This window comes from Dasypus novemcinctus, chromosome 10 (genome assembly GCF_030445035.2).
Source record: "Dasypus novemcinctus isolate mDasNov1 chromosome 10, mDasNov1.1.hap2, whole genome shotgun sequence".
NCBI lineage: Eukaryota > Metazoa > Chordata > Mammalia > Cingulata > Dasypodidae > Dasypus > Dasypus novemcinctus.
In genome coordinates, this window is record NC_080682.1 from 110,546,822 (window position 1) to 110,563,808 (window position 16,987).

The following is a 16,987-nucleotide window of genomic DNA, read 5'->3' on the forward strand; positions in this document are numbered from 1 at the left end:
TGAAAATTGATGGAGGCTTGGATAGATGGCAGCAGGGAAAGAGAAGTAGTCAGATATATTTCAAAAGTAGATATATTATGAAGGCAGAGCCAAATTAATTATTTAGAGATTGGATAGAGGGTGTGGAGAAAAAAAAGGAAAAAAGAAGACAATGCCAAAATTTTTCATTTGACCTGAGAAATACTGGAGGAATATTTAAACTAGTTAGTGAGCAATCCTAGGCATTCCTTTCAGGCGGCAGCATCTACACATTTTTCAAGGCTGGAAAACACAGTCAGGAATAACCAGAGTAACATCTGTATAGCACTCCACAGTTTACAAAGCATTTTCACACTTATTATTTCACTTGATTCTCATCAACCTTATTAGGTATAAATTGCCATTTTACAGAGGCCAATAGAAGTAAAAAGCCTGGCCTACCTCCATCTGACCTCTGGGACTTACAGCTGCCAGAAATTGAATTTAAGAAAATGGAGTGGGGAAGAAGGGGAAGAAGAGATCAAATGATTCATAGAGGGAGCTCAGCAACAAGCCACCCAAGTAACCAGTAACCAGATAAGTTAACAAGGACCAAGTCTGTTGACCTTCCAAGGTAATGAGTGTGTGTTTGGTCATACGTGACCCAACACATGAAAATGTTCTTTTTTGAACCCAGCAGTCCCACGAATGGGTTCAAAAGGTGGGAAAAAAAGTTAACATAAGAAAAATTTTTGTAACACTCTATGCATACAGGGTCAGGAGATAACATAGTATTAAAGAAAATAGCTATTAACTTTACAGAAGATTTGAGTTTAGGTCCCAGTTCTGCCTATGACTTGCTAAATCAAAAGTTCTTCCACTACATTAACACAGCCTCTCATGCTTTGCTCTACATATTTTCCACATGAGGTCAAAGGTGTCCACACCCCTTGACCTGCACTGGATGGAGAGCAGTGACTGAGTCCAATTTCCATCTTTTTTTATCCCCCAGCATCCGGTACCATAACTAAATTCAGAGAATGTTCGATAATAGATGGATGCCTACTCAAAGATTTTTGTATATATACACATTTCGCATTCTAGTCTAGACAATGAGCACTAGGAAAACAGTAACCTTTTCATTCTCATTTCTGCTTCCTCTTCTCAGTCCCCTATTTAGGGGGCTCTAATAAATTTTTAAAAATTTTAAAAAGTGCTGTGCAGACTCCACCAGTCCAAAAGGCAAGCCTTCAGAGGGGAAGAAAATTAATCTGTGTGGTTCCATTTTCCAGACTGTAATCTCCCTTACCACTCCCTCCATATCCACCCCTACCCCTAAATTCTCCCAGTCTTGCTTAGGCAACCTTCTTCAAAATGCCTCTCCTCTCCGCGCCCCCCCCCCACTCCAGCTAACCCATAAGCGCCCATGCTCTTCCCCTCTTCCTGGGCTCATGGGTCAACCTCCCTTTCCTCAGAAATGCCAGTCTTTGGCCCTCTCTTATTCACTCATTTCAGTAAAGGGAGTATGAGTCTCTACCCAGCCTACTCATTCTCTCCGCTAGCCTTCAAACCTCCCACTTCCCTTCTTGCACACACCCTACTGCCTATCTGCTGGTCTCCCAGGAAAGTGGGAGACAAATCCAGGAAGAAGGATTGCTTCTTGGTAGGCAGTAAGGGCAGAGACTGGCACTTGGGGGAGATGGAATTTGGAGATAAAAGCTAAAAGCAAAGGGAGCTAGGTAGGAAACAGTGTACAGACCTCATAAACACAACAAAGGTCCCTACAAACCATAACCTAACAAAAAATGAGGAAGTTTAACTAGATATTCTAAGGAAAAAAAGAAGAAATCCTTGCCAAGAAGAGACGGATCGAAGATAAGGAAGGAAAAACTGGCTATGGAAGAGGAGAGGAAAGAAAGGGGAAATATGAGGGAAGCAGAAAGAAAAAAGGGCAGAAAGTGGGGGCTAAGTGGGAAAGGGCAGGAAAAATGATCAGGAGGAGGAAATTCAAAGAAGTAGAAAAGGAAGCGGAGATGGTGGATCATAGAAAAACTAGGGGGAAGAGGAAGGTCCAAAATAATCAAGATAGATTTATTATCAGGCCTGACATGTATTTCAGATAATCAAAGAAGGAAGGAATTACAGTGATGAAGAAGTTACACAGCACCAAGGATTCACATTATCCTGGCAGAGAAAGAAGGCTCCAAAGAAGATGGCCTAGTTTAAAGCAGCTTTGATACCCAAGTATCAAGTGGACAGTTTAAAGAAAAACCATTAACATACCTGCTTCTTCCCAACCCAACTTCCCTACATGCAAAATACCTACATCCTGCAGCACTGAAATAAACAGCATTCTCAGGCTCTGCCTTGCCCATGAAGTCACTGAGTCCTGAACAGACCAGCAAGATGCCATCCAAAAAACCTGGCTGGAACATAGAATAACAATATCTGCTTCCCAATTCTGCCTGCCTCCTAGTGCTCATGGGACATCTCCACAATCTATTTCAGATCACTTTTCCAAAAGACAATATGACACCCTGGGAAAACTAAAGTTGCAAGCAGAATGTCCTTCACTTCAGATTAAGAAACTGAGGAAAGACCAGTCCTCAGATCTGCTACTTCCCAGTTCACTCCACCCCTTAACAGTCACCCCCAGTCCTCCAAAGGGAAAAAAAGCCCCATGATCCCAACAGGCCTGCAGCTAAGTCAAGGGAGAGGAACGCATCACTCTGACCGCCAAGCGGAAGGGTGCTAGCAAAGGAGACCGGCTCCTGCCACAGAGCAGTTCCTCCAAAAGCGCAGCTTCCCCTTCATACCCTTCCCACAGTCAGTACAGCTTCCAGCGCAGGCCTAGCTTTGGGTGGGTTCATCCAAGGGTTCCACTCTCAGCACCTTCCCTCATTTAGGGCGCCTTATAAGAACGCAAAGTAAGGCGTCCTAAAAATCTCCCGGACACCGTGTTACCACTCCCCGGAAGCCGGCGGGGACCCCCTGAGCACCGTCCAGCTGAGCGCTCCACAAGCAGGGCAAGCATTACCTGGCGTGGGGAGCCGGCCCCGACATCCCTAGTGATTGCTTCTCTCGCAAAGCTGCAACTCTCCCGGCCCCGCCGGGCCCAGCAACGCCCTGACCCCACCGGCTCGGCTCGCCTCTGCTGGGCCGGCTCCGAGCAGCTCAGGGGCCGCAGCTCCTGAGGTGCAGCACGCTCGCGTCCTCGCAGGGCGGCGGCGAAGGCGCCGCGGGGTTGGTGAAGCAGAAGGGGCGGAGGAAGAAAGGAGGGAAGGAGGCGGGAGCAAGCCAAAAGCTTCTCCTTTCTGAGAAGAGCTCAAAGCGAGGAGGCTACTACCTTCTCACCCTCTCGGCTCTTTCCTCCCTCCCACTGTCACCAGCGGGAGGTAACTGACATTCCCTGGCCTGCCAGATTTCTGGGTGAGCTCAAGTCAAGGAAGAGAATCCGAAAGCTCCTCTGCGCCTTAGTTTCTGCAGCTGGGTCTGGACGAATCCTTTTCCAATACTCTGCTGTCAGACCTCCTAGAATTCTAAGAGAAGCAACCTTCCACAGCCTCCCCCAAAGGGTCAGCTTCTAATTCTAATGGGGAAAAAACGAGGTAGGCACTCAGAGCTGTTTACAGCAAAGAAAGCTCAGCAGCTACAATTTATTAAGTGCTATTGTGTACCTGGTGCTTTATAAATTTCATATCTATCTCATAACAAACATAAGAAGTTGGTACTTTAACAATTTACATATGACAAAACAGGTCCAGGAAGTTTCATAAAATAAATAACCCTTAGGCACCTACTGTATATCAGGCACTGTGTTGGACCCTGAGCTGAACACACTGCAGGACATTTACAAAGCCTGACCAAGACCCCCTAAATGCCAGTAGTGACCCCCTCCCACCACCATGATAATAAAAAACACCACACAATTTCCAAATGATCCCTCCAAGGTATTATTACCTTGCCCTCCACCAACACCCCAGGGCCAGAGATATAACAGAAGTCAGATTATGGAAAGTCTCTTCCAGGTCATAATGAGGAGTTCGGATTTTGTTCTAAGTACAAGAGGATGGCTTTGGAAGGTTTTGAAACAGAATGACAAGATCTAATTTACATTTTTTAAAGGATCACCGACTGCTGAATGAGGAATGGGGAGATAGGATGGACAGAAACAGGAAAACAAGTTAGTAGATTCTTTCACAATTCCAGGCAAGAGGTTATGGTAATGATTTAGACTGATAAACTGGAAGATAAAATGAAAAGAAAAGAGCATATTATAAAGATACAGTTTAGAAGGAGAAGCAGAACTTGATGAAAGAACGTGACCAGTGAAAGATCACAGAGTGACTTCCCAAGACTACAGGGCTGGTAAATGGCTGAGTCATCAAACCCTGGTCTGACTTCTAAGTCTATGCTTCATTCTTCTCTGCCATGTTGTTTACAAGAGACCACTGTTAGTCATGGTTCTATCAGTGGCCGCATCCTTCTCCCTAGTGCTTGGCAAAGAGCGTAACCAGCATTATGCCTAATGAATGAAATGTGCTATGGGGAAATTTCATGGTACTGAACCATCCTCCCTGACAGACATCTGAACCATCCATTCAATGTATACATATCAGTCTGAAAGTGGAAGAATGTAGAGGAAGAATTCCTTGAGGACACAAGGGCCCTTTACACCCTGATGCTGTTCCAAAGACCAGAAATCTCAAATCTGGTGGTGTTGAGGGTGGGGAGGAAACAGGGTGTCTCCTGAAGACATCTACATTATAGAGAGAATTGTTCAATAATACATACTGGGGGGGATCCTGCTGCATTATGAGAACTCAGTTCAAAGCAGTTTCAAAAAGTTCCTTTGACGCCCCCCCCCTTGTCTTTCATCCCAATTTACAAGATAGATAACAGATGCCTTGAACATAGCTTTTCAAACTAATAACCAAGAATCATATTTTCTGATCTTATTCATCTTCCCATTCCACGCAGCAACCTTTTATAGGTCTTCCAGGCTCTCCAAGAACATATACAGGAATAGGAAGCTCAGTTTCTCCTAGCACTATTAAACAGTGCTTGCTCACATTCCACCAGGTGCTTCTCTGGAAGCTTCCAGTTTTGCCTCCTGAAGCAACTCAGAAAACATCCTTCAGGGCAAGTCACATTAAAGGTCTTCAGATATCTATGCATAATGATCTATCCAATCCCTCCATTTTTTTCCTCTTCTCCAGGATAAATATCCCCAGTTCTTTTATTCATTTCTTCATTCAACAGCCATTTAAAGCATCTTGTGCAAGTCACTGGGGATAGATACATCAGTGAACAGAACCACACCTTCAAGGGGCTTATGCTCATATGGTCTAGTATGGTCATTTTCAACTTTGCTTGTCATCTAGAATCGCCTTGGAAGCTTTAAAAATATATAGAGGGAAGAAGTGATCTAGGAACACCCTCCACCAAACACAGTCCTATTTGTAATGATCCTCATGCTGCCTGGTACCTTGAGAGACATATGACACCACTAAAAGAGTGTGACTTTCACGTCCTTTAATTTTACTTAGTACTTCCAATAATTCAGTCTAAAGTTGTATTAACTTTTTAGCCACTGCAAACCTTTGGCTGACACTGAGCTCAGGCAGCCAAAACCACTAGTCTTTTTCATAAGAATAGCATCATGCTAGGTCTCCTCCAGGCTGTCCATATGTTGCCATTTCTTAGGAACTTAAAATGCAGAACTTCACTGTTATCCTCATTAAATTTTATCTTACTGGATTTAGCCTGTCCTTTCAAACTCTTTCTCTCCCTCTTTCTCTGCAATCTAATATAACAGTTTTCCCTACCAGCCTTTGCCACCTGCTAATCTAATAAGTATGCCATCTCTTCAAACATTTATCAGACATCTACCATGTTAGCTATACTGGGATACAGGATTAAGGATGACCAGAAGTTCACCACCAATAGGAGATATTGGCACATATAAAACTGTAAGAAGTGCTGAAAACTGAATACACAAAATAAATAGGATAGGATGAAGAACAATAAGATATATCTCACAATTTTAAGTGAAGCCATTAATAACATCAGCATGAAAGATCAAATTCAGAGAGCTTTATTTTAGACTTCAGTTTCCCAAATTTCAAATGGTCACAAAAGCCTGATAAAGGAGCAGATGTGGCTCAAGCAGTTGGGCACCCACTTACCACATGGGTTCGGTTCCTACTGCCTCCTAAAGAAGATGAGCAAGACAGTAAGCTGATGTGACAGGCTGGCACAGTGCACTGACACAACAAGGAGACACAAAGAGACACAACAAGGAAGGAGCAGATGTGGTTCAAGCAATTGGGAACCTCCCTCGCACATGGTAGGTCCCAGGTTTGGTTCACAGTGCCTCCTCAAAAAGAAGACTAGCAGACACAGAGAGCAAAGAATGAACAGACACAGAGAGCAGACTCACATACTCTTTCTTTTAATGGTTGGTGCATCTATAGAAAGTTTGGCCAAGCTGGGCTTCCTCTGATGAAACACAAGACTTATGAAATTGAGACATACTGATAAGGTTCCAACAGTTTTATTTATTATTAAGGGATAATAGCTGATAATCAAGGAAGAAACTATTAGCTAAAGAAATGAAAAAGCAGAATCAAATGAGGTAGAAGAGACCTTAGAGACCAAGCTGAACATCCAAATAAAAAAATTAAAACCTAGAGAAGTCAAATGACTTGCTCAAGCTGTTAGTTAATAAGTTAGCAGTTAACTTTTTTTAAAGTACTGTAATGCCCTGCATTTGTATTGTTTTTTGGTTTAGAAAGTAAATAAAGCACAAATTATTCCTCCAAGCCATAGGTCTTGGTCAGCAATGTTTTGCTTATGCATCTCAGGTGTGACCAGGCCTTTTTAGGACATTCACCTGACCACTGCAGGCATATGAGTTTGCAACCCCTGGAAACACTATATAAAGGCTAATAATCAGAAATAATTAGCAAATTTGGTTTTGTTTAGACACTACAGCTTTCAACCTAATAGCTATGTATTTAACTGATAACTACCGTGATTGCAGTACTTAGGATCTGAAAATGATTGTTTTTAATTTCTTTTGCAATCACAAAAAAAATTTAAGAACACATTTACTAAATGAATGAGAATAATAATCTTCTGATATAGTTAATTAAACATAGGAAGAAGTCAGTCAATAATGATTTGGGTTTTAGAATAGTCATCTAATAATATGTCATTCCGTTTGCAGTAATTAGATGGTAGGGCTAGTTGCCTATTAAGGCTCACCTCTGAAATGAGGTCATTAAAAAATTTTTTAATGTAACTGTAACAGCTTACAAAAATATTGTGATTAAGGAAATAAGCAAAGGAGGGACAGAAATATTTAAAAAAGGGGGAGAATCCACTCAAAGTAACTAATCATATAATCATAAATCAAAATAGGCTTGAAGTTCAAAGAAAGCAAGGAAGCACAGAGAAGGGAGACATTCTATTTGAGGAAAGCCTCATGGAAGAGGCAGTATTTGAGCTGGTCCTGAATAAGGAGTAGAATTTTCACAGGTTGAGGTATAGAGATGGGGAACAGGATTAGACAATTCCAAACTGAGGGAACCAAAAAGGCAATGGCCCGAAGGAGGAGGAAACATGAGTTCTGTTTAGAAAATAGTACTAATCTGATTAAGGGAATAGTAAATAACCTCATCATTCAGTCACCATTTACTGAATATGTTCTATGTGCCAAACATAGCACTAGTCACAAGGGATGCAAGGATGTAAAGACTTACTTCCTACCCTCAAGAAGCAAATTATTTCTCAGGACAATGAGTTAAAGCTGTGTCACTGTTGTTAGAATGAACAGATCCAAAATCTTGTCTCCCTCTCAATAAATGACAACCCCATTCTTTCAGTTACTCAAGCCAAAAATCTTTGATCTTCTTTGACCCACTTTTTCTCTCAATAACATACCCTGATTGTTCAACAAATCCTGTCAATTCTACCTTAAAATATATATATATACAATCCCATCGCTTCTCATCACTTTCACTCCTACTGCTTTGGTCCAAGCCACCAGCAACTTTTGCCTTGAAAAGTAGTTTCAACAAGGCAAGGAGGGGAGGGGGATTTTGCTCCCCAAGGACAACTGTCCATACCGAAAGAAATTTTTGTTTGAAACAACTGGGAAAGTGCTACTGGCATCTAGTGGTAGAAGCCAGGGATGCTGCAAAACATCCTATAATGCACAAGACAGGCCTTACAAGAGTTAAGAAATTCTAACCTAGGATGTTGCAATAGTCTCCTAACTGATCCACTCTTGCCCCCAAAGCGATCCTTTTAAATGTTAATTCTCTGATCACATCACTTGATTGTAATTTTGGTACCAGGAATGGGGTGGTGTTATAGCAAAAACCAAAAATGTTTAAAAATAGAAAAGGCCTAGACTGCTCTGAAGAGGCTTTTGGTAGAAATATGGACACTAAAGATACTTCCTATGAGGCCTCAGATAAAAATGATGAATGTGTCGTTGCACATTGGAAGAAAGGTGATCCTTGTTTCAAAGTGGCAGAGAATTTGGCAAAATTGAGTTCTGATATCAGATGGAAGGCAGAATTTGAAAGTGACAAGCTTAAATATCTAGTTAATGAGATTTCCAAACAAAATGTGGAAAGTGCTGCCTTGCAGCTTATTTGTAAAATGCAAGAGGAAAGGGATAAACTGAGGACTGAACTCCTGGGTACAAAGAAACCAAGAAGTGATGGTCTGGAAAATTCTGAGCTTCTAGAAAGCAAGTCCCCAGAGAATAGTGTTCCATGTGAGGGTTTAACTAAACATGGAACTAGTCAGCCACTTCAGCGCAAGTCAAGATTAGAAATGAAGTTATCCTGAAAGGATCTGTGGAAAGTCCTACTACCTGATGGTTTGGATCCCTGTGTACTACATGTGAAACCAGCAATTTTTCGCAAGCTCTGTATGAACAAAACCACTGCCAGCCTGGACTAACAGAGACAGAAGAGGGACAAACTGAAGGAAAAATGACTTCAAAGGCAGAACCATGGAAGCTTGGAGATGCTCGGGCCTTCTGCCCCATTACTCAGGAAAAGTGTCACCACCCCAGGTTGCTCAGATTCCTGGGGGATTGTGGAGAGGCTGGACAACCCCTGATGGTTGAAGATGGTGACGCCTAGAGTCCAGCCACCACCCTGATGCTTGATAAGGGTGAGCCAAGAGCCTGGCCATTACCCTAATGCCTAAATGTGATGGAGACTTCACCCCAGTGTTTAGCAAGAGAGCAGGGCCATGTGACAAGTACTTGGAAAGGGTGGCTGCCGCTCAATCAGGCCCCAAGGACAAAACATGAGATGATTCTAGACCTGGAAACCTAACAGGAGTATGCCCTGCAGGGTTTTGGAATTGTTCGGGACCCATGACCCCTGTTTTCCTTCCTATTTCTCCCTATGGGAAGGAAAATTTATCCTGCGACTATCCCTCCATTGTACATTGGAAGCAGATAACTTATTCCGTAAGTGTCGCACAGCTGGAGGGGAAGGGTACCCCAGGACAGACCACACGTATAACAGATTTTGATGAGACTTGTACTTAATATTGTTACTGAAACAATTTAAGGCTTTTGGGATATTGTGGTGAAATGAAAATATATTTTGCATATGGAAAGAACATGTGTTCTAGAGTCCAGAGGGTAGAGTGTGATATACCCCATAAAAGTATGTTTTTAAAATTAATCCATTCCTGTGGATATGGACCTATTGTAAGTAGGATCCGTCAGTGAGTAGGATCTTAAGATATGATCCACCTCATTCAGGGTGGGTCTTAATCCTCTTACTGAAATCCTTTATAAGAGAATGAAATTCAGACAAAGAGAGAGAGAGAGCCACAGAATCAAGAAGCTAAAAGCATCAAAACCTGGAAGAGAAGGTAGAGACCAGCAATGTACACTCCCACCTATGGTGTTTGTTCTTAATAGTCATTTGAACTCTCCCCAGATACCTTCATGGATTGTTCCCTCACTTCTTTGAGGTTTCTGCTCAAATGTCACTTATCAGAGAAATCTTCCCTGACCACTCTTTATAAAATGGCAAGTCTCTCCCTACTGCCTAGGCACTCTTTATTCCTTCTTACCTTGTTTTATTTGTATCCATAGCACTAATCATTAACTGACATATTTTAAATTTATTTGTTTATTGGTTGACCCCTCCCAATAAAACATATGTTCCACAGGGGTAAAGACTTTGCCTTTATCTCCAGACCTCAGAACTACTCCTTGTACACAGTAGGTGTCCTCTAAATCACTTTGCAAGGAAGGAAGGGAGGGAGAGAAGGAGAAAGGGAGGCAGGCAGGCAAGGCAAGCTGGTTGGTTGCAACCACCAAAAATGGTCTTATTATTTCCACAAAAAAGGAACAACACAAAATCTTATCAATTATTACATCCTATAGTGTTAAATTCTGAAGAATTTCTCTCTTATTTGTTGAGTTCTTTAAGTACCAGGTACTACTCTAAGCCTCCATGCCTTTGTTCATGCTATTTAGTTCTGCTTGGAACACATCCTCATCTCCCACTATACATACACACATACACACACACACACACATATCCTCTGTTTCCTAGCAAACTCTTAATCTTCAGGTGTCATTTCTTCTAACTTGCCATTTCTGACACCAACCTCGCCTAAAGACGGAATACCTACTCCAGCCTTTAAGACGAAAACTTTTATCACTTTATTTACCATATGATATTAAAGTTCTAGGTGTCTTACATCTCCAGTCAAACTATAAGTCCCTTTGGTTAGGGAAGGTTTCATTTTTCTTTGTTCCCTCAATACTTAAAACAAAGCCTAATATGTAGAAGGCTCTTAACAATTATATCTACTAAACCCACACAAATCTGAAAAAATACGTACATTATATATCTTTTGTTCCAGTTACCCAATTTATCTTTATCTTGCCCTAATTCCTTTTACCAGAATACATGTTTGTTTCCATGGCTGCCTTAAATATCATTCCTAAATATTTAAAATGCTGTAGCAGGATAAGTAGCTTTTAAAAAAGAAAAAAAAAAGTCATTATAAAAAAAGCTGTTTTTAACTCAAGAGCAGTCTGGAGACCCACTGCCTTATCAAAGCAGAAGATAATTAAAATGGTATAGCCCCATTTTAAAGACTCCTAGACTCAAAACACTTCAAAAGCAGAATTTTTTAAAAATGCACTCCCAATTTTTCTTGGTACTCAAATCTTATATCTCACTCTAATTAAGCTTAGATACCCAACTATGATGTTCTACCAGGACTGGCAAGGTTTTTACAAAAAGAATACCTCCTGTAAGATATGACAATTCTTAACTTTTAATCAGCTCTTTACAATTAACAAAGCACATTCATATCCATTATCCAATTTAATTCTCAGAACTCTATGAGATCTCACCTCACAAGCAAAGCCTAACCCAAAGCCACCTATGTAGCACGTTCCTGGACTATCACCATTACCTTCTCACCGCCCCCACAAGCACACATTTGCTATAGCCCTTCTCAATTGTACTGATTATTTTCTACAGTGAAGTGTGAGCAATCTGAGGGAAGGGACGTGTATTATAGTGTATGGCATAGAAAATACTCAATAATTGTTTGCTAAATAATAAAGCCAGTAGGCTGAACAGTTAGCATTTCTATTTTAATAAAGTAGTAAACTAAGGTGACTCTCAAATTCTCGCTAAGACTGTAATCAGGGTATACTTGACTTCCAATTCAGGAATCATTTTACCACACTACCCTCTTCTAGAAGTGTGCAAGAGGAGTTCTGAACTAGGAGTCAAAGGTCCCTGGTCCTCAGACAAGTGACAATTCCTCTGAGCATCAATTTCCTCATTTGTCAAATAGGAATAATCACACTATCTTTCCCTCTCTAAGCACACTGTGAAGATTACATAAGATAAGTGGCTTGAGAAGCATGAGATAATGTACTAGGCCAGAGACAGTTAGGTTCTGGTGGGAACCTCTCAACCACTGTTGGTACCAAGTCAAAGCCAACCTACTCTAGCAGAAAAATATCATTTGTTGTCACAACAACCCTAAGAGCAACTTTATTACCTTCATTTTACACATGATGAAACTAAGACACAGAGCTTAACACTTGCCAAAGATTGCAAATCTAGTAAATATTAGAGCTGGAATTAGACTCGGCTCCACCATCCTCTAAAGATCTTTCTATGCTGCTTCCCAAACAACTATAAAAGCCTTCATTCCGCTTTAATTTCTATTACTACTAGGCAGATGGAAGAGTGCTAATCCTAAACTGGGAGCATTCCTATTGTCTCTCAGTCCAAATCAAACAGACAGCCTTGTAGGTAAGTACAGCTTGATTCCAACTCCTGTGGTGCCACATCTCAGTATGATGAGCCAAAAACTGAATATATATACTAGAAAATGTCCTGACCTCAACTTTGAAATTATTTTAAACGACAATGAACATCTGACAGGAAAAGCAAAAGTGAATGATCCTTTTTTTTTTTTTAAACCATTTCATTGCTATGATTATGAAACATGGAAAAGCGTATAGGCTTTGAAGTCAGACAATTCAAACTAGACAGAAAGAAAAGCCTGGGCAAAAGCCTGGAGAAGGGAATGGGTAGAACAAAAGAGGATCAAAATGCCACTATGGCTAGAACAAGTGAGGCTGGTAGTAGGGCTTAAAATTACACAGTCCCCTATCTTTTTCTTACTCCTCAGACACCCCAAATGCTGCAAGAAGCCCAGCCTGTGATGCTTCCTTTCTCCCTATGCACTTACACTGTGCCCTGAACTGTGTAGAACTGAAGTCAGTGAGAAAGCTTGAAACCCTCCTTTGCTGACACTTCAGCCCTAAATGCCTCTCCAGAGACAGACTGAAAGGCAGATAGGCTGTCAGAAGAAGACACATGCTGTCAAAACACTGGCCTTCAGACAGCCCGGGTCAGGTTTTTTTAGGAGGGTGATGTAGCTGCTATTATTTGCAGGTTTTAATACCCATATGCCTGCAGCCAAGAATTATTTTATTTGGGATGAGAATGTAGAGAAACTTTTAAAAGGACATATTTGGAATTTACAAAACAGGAAGAATATTGTGAATACGTATAGTATTTTCAGAAAGAGCTCTTGCACAGACAGGCATCTAGACTCCACAGTGCCAAGATCTAAACTCTTTCCTGTAGTCAGGGCCTCTCAGACCTCACTGTGGCCTGTGAATGGACTTCAAGTTTAAACAACAGACTCATCACTGCAGTAACCGCAATCACTCAATGGATAAAGAGCACTAGATAGAGTTAATCTTGAGCTAATCATGAAAACAAGAAAGAATGACACATTCCATCAGAAATAGAAAAAAAAGACCTTTCTGACTATGGAGTTCAAGGCAGGCTTTACCAGGCCACTCCTTCCCCATATGCATGCGCTCATCACTGCAGTTGGACTCTGACATCCCATATCAGACATACGAACTAGAAGCCAGTGGGATCTTGTCAGATAGTGAAGAAAGTAATAGGCTAAGCCAGGTGGAAGAGAGGCCAAAAATCTGAAGGAATCGATGTACTAGGTAACACAGAGGAATTAACAAGAGATAAGGCAGGCAAGGTACATTTGGGTCAGATTCTAGAGCAGGGGTTCTTAACAAGGGGTCTGTGAGCTTGAATTTAAATAAAAAAAAAAAAAAAACATTGTTCTTCTGGGGACATGTTGGTACAGGTGTGATATATTTATTAATAATACACAGTATAGTGTGGACTTAGCAAGAGGTCTGTGGTTTTCACCTGACCGGCAAAGGGGTCCATGGATTTAAAAAGGTTAATAATCCTTGTTCTCTAAAGGGACTTGAGTGCCAGCCTAAGGAAATAGAACTCTATTCTGCAAGCAAAAGGGAACTAACAAAGTTTTTAAAAACAGATCAGTAGCATGATTTGACTTACAGTGAAGAAAGACCACTCTGGCAGAAGTGTGGAAGATGGAGAAAGAATGGAAAACAGAAAGACTAGTTAGGAAGCGACTGTGTTAGAATAGTTCAGACAAGAAATGATGAGGGTAGTAGCCCCACATTGGGTACCAGAGCCTAAGCAGGATGAGGAGAAAGTCCACACTGGGGGATAGCATGGTCAGGAGAATCAGAGCCCAAGCATGGTGAAAGGACATCCACATATGGAGAGACTCAGTATGACATGTAAGAGCCCAAGTACAGTGAGAAGGACATCCATATGGGAGGAGGGTGTGTGGCCTAGTTTCGTGTGTCAGAGCCTAAACATAGTGAAGGAGTCCCCATGAAGAAGCAGCCTGGTGTAGAGCGTTACAGCAAAGCAGGATGAAGATAACACCCACACAGGGAGGAGACAGCACTGTAGGGAGTTGGAACCTCATTTTCTCCCTACATCTACTGAGAGAGCCTGAGAGCAACAATGGCCCAATAGCAATGAGCAAACATAACAGCCAGATCTTGACTTCTAAAACTACTTAATATTAAAGAAACCAGGGCTCCTTAGAGAAATGGTGGAGTCCAGGAGTGGCAGAAAAAGCACATGATGAGCCTAGAACATTTTACTGAACCAGAAAGCAAGGAAGTGCTCACATCATGGGGGCATATAAAAAGTAGACAGAAGCCAACCTGACTAGGACTCCCATTAGCCAAATCTGGAATAATCTGATATGAAAATAAATAATGCTAGCAATAGATTATTACCCATTGAACAAAATAGGAAACCACGAGTCCATACAAACACACACAATTAAATATACTGAAAGTTTGACAAGGAATGGGATACTTAAATAGTTTCATAATATCTCCCGATAAAATACTTATTAATTATAAAGGAGAAAAGTGGTAAGCCCGATGAACACGAACATTAAATGAGAAAACTGAAATCATCACCACCTCAAAGAATGCAATGAGAAGAACACTGCATCAATTCCGTAATATTTCCTATCAACGATGCATAACCTGCAACTATTAAAGAGGAAACATCAGATATTCTACAGAATAATTGGCCTATAATCTTCAAAAGTGTCAAGATCACAAAATCAAGAAAAGACTGAGGAGACAAAAGAGAAATGACAACTGAATGCAATGTGTGACTTATGTAAACTAAAACCTTTTGCTATAAAAAAAATGAACAATTAATAATACTTAAATGGTCTGAGGATTAATTATATAGTAGTAACATATCAACGTTAATGTCCTGATTTTGACAGTTGTATTGTGCTTACCTACAAAATTATCCTTATTATGTAGGAAATACAGGCATATCTCATTTTACTATACTTTGTTTTAATGTGCTTTGCAGATACTATGTTTTTTACAAATTGAAAGTTTAGGGTAAACCTGCATCAATCAAATCTATCAGTGCCATTTTTCCAACAGGATATGCTCACTTTCTGGTTCTGTCTCACACTTTGTTAATTCTCACAATATTTCAAATTTTTTCATTATTATTTTATCTGTTATGGTAATCTGTGATGAGCGATTTTTGATGGTATAATTGTAATTGTTTGGGGGCACCACAAATCACACCCATATAAGAGCAGTGAACTTAATCAATAAACACTGTGTTTTCTGACTGTTCCACTGACCAGCTGTCCCATTTCTCTTCCACTCTTCAGGTGTCCCTATTCCTTGAAACACAACAATATTAGGCCATTAATAATCCTACCTAGTCTCCAAGTGTGCAAGTGAAAGGAAGAGTTGCACATCTCTCCCTTTAAACTAAAAGCTTGAAATGATTAAGCTCAGCGAGGAAGACACATTGAAAGTCGAGACAGGCCAAAAGTTAGGCCTCTTGCACTGGTCAGTAAAGTTGTAAATGCAAAGAAAAAGTTCTTGGAGGAAATTAAAAGTGCTACTCAGAGAACACACAAATAAGAAAACGAAACAGCTTTTTTGCTGATATGGAGAAAGTAGTCTCCATCAACCTAGACACAACATTCCCTTAAGTCAAAACCTAATCCAGAGCAGGGACCTAACTTTCTGCAATCATATGAAATCTGAGAGAAGGAAGCTGCAGAAGAAAATTTAAAGCTAGCAGAGGTTGGTTCATGAGGTTTAAGGAAAGAAGTGGTCTCCATTACATAAAAAGTGCACGGTGAAGCAGCAAGTGTTGGTTTAAAATCTGCAGCAAGTTATCCAAAAGATCTAGCTAAGAAAATTGTTAAAAGTGGCTACAATAAGCAATACTTACACTTTTTGGAAGTGCTGGAAGAAGACCTCATCTAGGACTTTCTTCATTAGGGAGAAGCCAATGCCTGGCTTCAAGGCTTCAAAGGACAGGCTGACTCTCTTGTTAGGGGCTAATGCAGCTGGTGACTTGAAGTTGAACCCAATGCTCATTTACTGTTCTGAAAATTCCAGGGCCTTTAAGAATTATGCTAAGTCTACTCTGGCTGTGTATAAAATGGAACAACAAAACTGGATGGCAGCACATCTGTTTATAACATGGTTTACTGAATATTTTAAGTCCACTGTTGAGACCTGCTGCTTAAAAAAAAGTTTCCTTTTAAAATATTACTGCTCACTGATAATGTATCTGAGATGAATGTTGTTCTCATGTCTGCTAACACAATATCCATTCTGCAGCCCATAGACCAAAGAGTCATTTCAACTTTCAAGTCTTATTATTTAAGAAATACATTTCCTAAGACTTCAGTTGCCATAGGTAGTGATGAATCTGAGAAACTCAACTGAAAATTGGAAAGGAGTCATCATTCTAGACGCCATTAAGAACAACTGTGATTCTTGGGAGGAAGTCAAAATATCAACATTCACAGGAGTCTGGAAGAAGTTGATTCCAACTCTCAAAAATGACTTCGAAGGGTTCAAAATTTCAACTGAAAAGTAACAGCAGATGTGGTTGAAATAGCAAGCAGAAAATTAGAAGTAGAGTGTGAAAGATGTGATTGAACTGCTACAATCTCATGATCGAAGTTTAACAGATGAGTTGCTTCTTATGGATAAGCAAAAAGGTGATTTTTTGAGATGGAATCTACTCCTGGGACAAATGCCATGAACACTGTTGAAATGACAACAAAG

The 16,987-nt window shown here is 40.7% G+C and overlaps 1 protein-coding gene across 6 annotated transcripts in view; it reads right to left on the reverse strand.

The window, feature by feature from the left end:
* Positions 1-16,987, reverse strand: part of PAK1 (p21 (RAC1) activated kinase 1) — a 169,225-nt gene that overhangs the window by 107,970 nt on the left and 44,268 nt on the right. The window contains exon 1 of one of the 6 annotated variants that reach the window (XM_004466268.5): positions 2,996-3,548. The exons of 4 other annotated variants lie outside the window; for them this stretch is intronic. The gene's annotated coding sequence lies outside the window, so the exon portion shown is untranslated. Of the gene's footprint in view, positions 1-2,995; positions 3,549-16,987 lie in introns of those variants that run through there. One more of the 6 variants, XM_012528182.3, reaches the window with a different exon arrangement.